The sequence below is a fragment of the Magnolia sinica genome, chromosome 9, assembly GCF_029962835.1.
Source record: "Magnolia sinica isolate HGM2019 chromosome 9, MsV1, whole genome shotgun sequence".
Lineage (NCBI taxonomy): Eukaryota > Viridiplantae > Streptophyta > Magnoliopsida > Magnoliales > Magnoliaceae > Magnolia > Magnolia sinica.
In genome coordinates this window covers 44,412,744-44,419,847 of record NC_080581.1, presented here as the reverse complement: position 1 = coordinate 44,419,847, position 7,104 = coordinate 44,412,744, and the positions used below count along the sequence as shown (strand labels likewise).

Sequence of the window (7,104 nt, the reverse complement as noted above, 5' to 3'; positions counted from 1 at the left end):
TCACCTTGCAACACAAACACATGTAAAATATACCATTAAGCCATTTTATGTTTTGAAACCAAAAGATAAATGTGGAATAATATGTAATATTTGATCCTCAACACAACTCCCAACCAGCATTTTGCTAGTCTCTGAACAAAATATGTGAAAAATAATCTTCAATCTCAGTTCAAAACTTTTTAGGAAGATAATCTTTTGTTTACTCAAGTACGAATGGGTAGAGATCAGATACGAAAGTGAGATTTGAAAACCCTAGATCCAAATCACATAGGTAACCAATCAAGTAAGTTGTTTGTCAATCAAATCAGAGTATAAGTCTATATACCATATTTTTCAATGTGCTTAATGAAAATCAATTTACTTTCCGTACGAATACTATCGTTTCATAATTTTTGCCATGCTCATCACTTCAAGATTGGTTTGAACTAAAGTACTGATTCCGAACTCATCCCCTTCTCCTTCTTTTTCCATTTTTTGATGTTATATCGACGATCAAAATTTATCTATTCTTTATTTTTGCATTCTTTTCCAGATTTTTCATTCTTTTCATTCTTTTTCATGACCTCTTTTTCGATCTCCTATTTTTTAACTAGTTCTTTTCTTCTTTTAAGGTGGATAAGATTCTCCTGACTCGATTCTCACCATCTATCAATGATTCACATACTAACAATCAAAACTTCTAGCAAGTCTTACAGAAGACAAATTGAATGTGTCCTGTGATATAGATTAAAATGATAGTCAAACTACCTCTAAAATAATTACGCACAAGAACGTAGGTGGTAGATTACTTAGATGATCAAACTCCAACAATCCAAAGTTCAATCTCTATCTCATCATACTTAGAGCATTCTTAGTACACAATTCATTGCTTCCCAAACAGATTTCAACCTGTAAATATTGAGAAATTTTTAAAAATTTTGCCCAAAACTGAGGAAAACACTGATTAGGTTACCTAATCCCCCACACCCCCCACAAAATTCTACACTGTCCTCACTATATAAGAAATAAGCATGTAGTGCAAAAGAGGCAACAAAAAGAAAGGAGATGGTGTTGGAAAGATATTACCTAGAAGAAGTAATTTTGAAGCTTTTCTATGGATCTCAGCATAAAATGGGTTAGCATAAAATAAAACTCAATAGAGTCTATGCAAACTATCCTAAACATAAAAATGAAAGTAATAAACCTAACTATACCCCCGTTAGACTAGGAGGTCAATCCTGGTACATAGGATTAGTCAGAGGTATGGTCATGTCCTTTTAATCGAATTTCTCAACAAACGACTTCAACCAATGTCCATTCACTTTAAACACATTTCCATTGTTGGGATTTGTTATCTCAACGGCCCCATGAGGATAAACGTTTGTATCAGTGAAAGGGCCAGACCAACGAGATCGGAGCTTTCCTGGAAAAAAATGTAACCGAGAAATGTACAGAAGGACTTTCTGGCCGGTCAAGAACGATTTTCGAAGGATGTTCTTATCATGGAACACCTTCACCTGTCCTTTTAAATTCTCAAGTTCTCATATGTGTCATTACAAATCTCCTCTAGTTCGTTCAATTGTAGCTTGCGTAGTGAGCCAGCGTTGTCTAAATGGAAATTTAGATTCTTAATAGTCCAGTAGGCTCTATGTTCTAACTCCACAGGTAAGTGACAAGCTTTCTCATAAACAAGTCTAAAGGGAGACATTCCAATAAGAGTTTTAAATGTAGTATGGTAAGCCCATAGAGCAACGGTCAATCGAATTGACCAATCCTTGTGGTCAAGGTTAACTGTTTTCTCTAAAATTTGTTTAATCTCCCTATTAGAAATCTTAGCTTGCCCACTTCTTTGTAGGTGGTATGGAGTGCTCACCTTGTGAGAGATGCCATATTTCTTCATTAAGTTTGAGAATGGCCTATTAGAAAAATGTGAGCCTTCATCACTAATGATGGCCCAAGGCATTAGGAAAGAATGTTTTCTTTTAAGAATTTAATGATCATTTGATGGTCATTGTTCCGCCACGAGATCGCTTCGACCCATTTAGTGACATAGTCTACGGCTAATAGGATGTAAAAATTCCTATGAGATTGGGGGATGGTCCCATGAAATTGATGCCCCAGCAATCAAATGCTTCAATTATGAGAATGAGGTTTAAAGGCATCATATTTCAACGGGACAATGCTCCCAACTTCTAACAATGCTCACAAGCTTTGCAAAACTTGTGAGTGTCCTAGAACATAGTGGGCCAATAAAAGCCGTACTTTAGGATTTTAGCCATGGTCTTTTTGGAAGAAAAGTTACCACAACAGGCCTGAGTGTGACAGAAGGAGATGATACTTTGGTGTCCATTGTTTAGCACACATCTCTTTAAAATATGATCTGGGCAATATTTAAAAAAAATAAGGATCATCCCAGAAGAATTTGCATACCTCGGCAAAAAATTTCTTCTTATCTTGCGCAATCCAATGTGTAGGCATGAAACCTGTTGCAAGATAATTAGCAATATTAGCGAACCAAGGTGAGTTAGAGACTTTAAGCAATTGCTCGTTAGGGAACATGTCATTTATGGGTGTTGTCTCAAGGAAATCAAGGAGGTCAAGCCTCGAAAGGTGATCAGCCACTATGTTTTCTACTCCCCTTTTATCTTTTATTTCCAAATCAAATTCTTGAATTAGGAGGATCCATCTTATCAAGCAGGGCATAGCATCATTCTTTAAAAGAAGATACTTGAGCACTGCATATTGGTGTAGATAATTATCTTGGATCCGATTAAGTAAGATTTAAATTTGTCCAAAGCAAATACTACGACCAAGAGTTCTTTATCCGCAGTAGAGTAATTCACTTGGGCCAAATTTAGCGTCTTACTTGCATAATAAATAACATAGGGCTTCTTTTCTTTTCTCTGGCCTAACATTGACTCAATAGCATAGTCAGACGCATCACACATAAGTTCAAAAGGAATATTTCAATTGGGTAGCTGTATAATAGGTGAGGTAGTCAACATGCCCTTGAGCTTAGAAAAAGCTTCTTGGCATTGCTCAGTCCACTCATATGGAACATCTTTTTGAAGTAGATTGCATCAAGGACGAGAGATGTGATTAAAATCCTTTATGAATCTTCTGTAAAATCCAGCGTGCCCCAAGAAGGATCACACTTCTCGTATGCTTTTGGGTGGGGGTTGGGTAGAGATAAGATTAATTTTATCTTTATCTACCTCAATTCCCTTGGACGAAATGATATGTCCAAGGACTATTCTCTTATGAACCATGAAATGACACTTCTCCCAATTGAGTACCAAATTCTTTTCTTCATATCTTTTACAGCACACATTTAAGATTTTCTAAGCAATCACTGAAAGATGGACTAAAGACAGAGAAGTCGTCCATGAAGACCTCTAAATATTGCCCCACCATATCAGAAAAAATATTTAACATGCATCGCTGAAAGGATATGAGCATACTCTAGATCAATGCGGTGAGTACAAATTAAAGGGTCGATTCCCTTGAGGTCCACAATCGACCATCCAAGAGCTCCCTTATGCTCAATGAGAGTAGATATGAGCATACTCTCTTGTCTTACTCAAGGTGGGAGGAAATCACACCGGGTATGTCTCATCTTGACCTAAATAAGCATATTTCAAATTAGAGGGTAAAGGTTTTGGTCAAGCTTCGGTGCCTTGAGGTTGGACGGTAGAGGCACTACATCAGTTTAGGGTAATTCTTCAAATTATGGCCTTCACTGGTTAACTTCAAGTACCAATACGGTATCCAGCATGGTCCCCATCTCCCTAATCATATCGTCATCAAAATCATTGGAGTGGGCCAGGCACGTCTCTAGAGGGTTAAAGGATAAGGTCAAAAGTGTTCTATCTTCCACGAAAGAATCAATTAGGTTAATATCATGGGAATCATCTTCATCCTCTAACTATTTACTTATGTTGAAAATGATATTTAGCTCCAATGTCATATTCCTGAAAGACATACTCATGACTCCGTTCCTATAATTAATGATTGCGTTTGAAGTGGCAAGGAATGAATGACCAAGAATGATGGGAATTTGAGTGCTCATGTCTACGATGGGTTGAGTATCCAAGATGATAAAATCTACCAGATAGTAGAATTTGTCAACTTGGACTAACACATCCTCGATTATCCCTCTCGATACATAGACTGAGCGATCAGTAAGTTGTAATGTGGTCCGGGTTAGTTTTAATTCACCTAGACCCAATTGCTTATAGATCGAGTGTTGAGTGTCAAATATTGCATATTTTCCCTCATTTATATCTTGGTTTTATGAACATGATGCTACTTAATGTTACATTTTATACATGTTTGTGTTGCAAGGTGAATCTGAGAGCTTGGATTAAAAAGAATGTTAAAAGCATGGATTTAATGCTCAAGAATCACCAAGAAAAGGTATGGATCTTAGGAGACCAAGATTAAAGATTTCAAGACCTCAAGATCCAAGGAAACCAAGTAAAGAATGAAGAAAATCAAAGATTTGAAGAGAATTTGCGTATGCTTCGATTAGTTTAAGCTTTGGCTCGACTAGTTGAAGCTTCGACTGGTCTAAGCTCTACTTCGACTTGTCTATGCTCCTGCTCGACTAGTCGAGGAAACTTTAACTCAAACTCTAGTAACGTAATCTTTTTAATTCACATTATCTTCGACCAGTTGAAGGTGATCCTCATCTAGTCGAAGGTGACCCTTGACCAATTGAAGGTGGTCCTTGACCAGTCGAGGGTTATGCAGATTTTATGCAGAGTGCGTAAATTTGAGGTGGTTTTGCAATTTTGTGGACGAAAGTCTATAAATAGGGGTTTCTAAGAAATTTTTAGGATATCTAGGGTTTCAAGGATCTGAGCCAAGGTGTGGAGAAGCCTTCCAAGAGTTTTTCTTCTTTCCTAGTTTATTTTTAATGCTTTCTTTTAGGGTTTTGATTCCAATCATGTCTTTGGTTGGTTAAATCATTTAGATAGGGCTAAAGAATGAAGCTTGTAGCGTGATTAGGATGTTTTCTTTGCTTTGATTCATGTTTTTATTGAACCTCATGGAGTCTAGTTCATTATTAAGGAATACTTTTAGTTTTTAATGGTTTGTTATGACTTAAATTACAATAAATCTGTGATAGCTTTGAGCATCTTCTTTTTCTATTTTTGAGATTGTGAAATTAGGAGATCCTGTTGTTCACCATCGTCCCATGGGCATGGTCAAGTGATGGAATCCTTCTTAATCTTCACAATTCTCTTATGTTTGGTTGTGAGATTGGTATATCTTATTGTTTATCATTGTCTCCTGGGCATGGTTAGGTGATGGAATCACTTCCAAACCTCATAACTCTCATTCGTTGAGACTAGATTCATGAGATGTTCAAAGATTTGATTATCTCTCTTTTCGAATTGGATAGGATAGGACTCCAATTCCAATTGTGATCCTTGAATCAAGGAAGGTAGCATCCTAAGAACCTACAAGTGGATCCTTGGCACCCTAGTTCCCACTTTGAATTGATAGTTTTCACAATCACTCACAATTACTCTCTTTAATCTTTCAGATTTAGTTTTAGATCTTATTCAACTTCTAATTCTAGTTGCTTTCAGAATACACATAAGAATAGTCCCTGTGGATTCGACCTCAGTCTCACCGAGATTATTATTATGTCGCGACCTTACACTTGGGGTTGTGAACAAGTTTTTAGCGTCGTTGTCGGGGACTAACGGTTCTGTTTTTCGAGATTAGCTAGTTTTGGAATTAGGTTAAGATTAGAATTTTTCTACTTTCTATTTTTAGGTTAAGGTTTTTTCTGAATTATTTTATAAGTTAAATTAGCTTTCTATTTCTAAGTTTATAAACTTTCCTTTTCTGTTTTTAGAAACTTTTTATTTTGTGTTTTTAGAAACTTTCTAAGTGTAGAATTTCTGTTTTAGAAATTAACTTGTTTTGTTTTATTTTATAGGATCTTAATTTAGGAACTTCTAATTTGTTAACTTCTTTCTAACTCTCCCTTTATATTTCTAGATTTCTATTTCCCTTCTCTCATTTAGGTTTAGGTTAGAATCTGAAATTGAGGGCTGAGAGTGTTTCATGCTCAAGTGGGTCCGTGACAACACTCAACGTCTTTTGAGTGAATGAGGATTGGTTCAGGGGCTATCTATTCATCACAGGATTAGACACCACTCGAGATCCTCAGAGTTAATTGAAGTTATGGCTGCCAATCAATCTGTCAATCAACCGGGAAGACAACCTCAACCTCAGGTTGAGGAAGTCCAGGATGAGAATAAGGTGCATCAAGCTCCCCTGCCTCGTACTTTATGAGATTATCTATAACTGGCGAGGGTGAGTACACCCTCATGCATGGTTTTTCTAGAAAATACGGGACACATGGATGTCAAGCCAGGTGTGATCTAACTCCTTCCAAAATTTTATGGGCTTGAATATGAAAATCCGTATCTACACATGAAAGAGTTTGACAAGATTATAGCCACTCTATACTTTCCAAATGTGTCTGATGACACGGTCAGGATGAAACTCTTTCCTTTGTCTTTGAAAGAGAAAGCTAAGACATGGTTGCATTCACTGTCCTAGATTTATTAGTAGATGGAATGACATGACAAGATAGTTCATAAAGAAACCCATACCATAAGACGAACACCCTTAGAAAGTTGATCCTAAACTTTGCCCAAAAGGAAGATGAAACATTCTTCCTATGTTAGGAGCGGTTCAAGGATCTTGTCAGTTCATGCCCACAACATAGTTTTGAAACGTGGCGCATCACAAACTTTTTCTATGATGGACTGATATCTCCCATGGGCCAATTAGTCGAGACAATGTGCAATGGGGAATTCATGAATAAAAATGTCGATGATGTGTGAGACTATTTTGATCAGCTTGCGGAAAACACACAATCATGGGACATTACCCCAAAATCAAGCTCTACCACTAAGCCTACTCAATCGAAGGAGAGGGGCGGAATGTATCTCCCGAAAGATGAGGATGATATCAATGCTAAAGTGGCTAATCTCACCAGAAAACTCGAGGCCATGGAATTAAAGAAGGCTAAGGAAACTGTTTGTGGTATTTGTGCTTGCAACATTCACACAATTGAAAATTGTCCAACAATACCTACCT

At 36.9% G+C, this 7,104-nt stretch overlaps 1 non-coding gene across 1 annotated transcript; it reads right to left on the bottom strand.

Moving 5' to 3' along the window:
* Positions 1–6,626: 6,626 nt before the first annotated feature.
* On the bottom strand, positions 6,627–6,733 carry LOC131257117 (small nucleolar RNA R71). Its single transcript, XR_009177135.1, has one exon. It is a non-coding gene; the product is annotated as a small nucleolar RNA R71 (small nucleolar RNA).
* Positions 6,734–7,104: the final 371 nt, after the last annotated feature.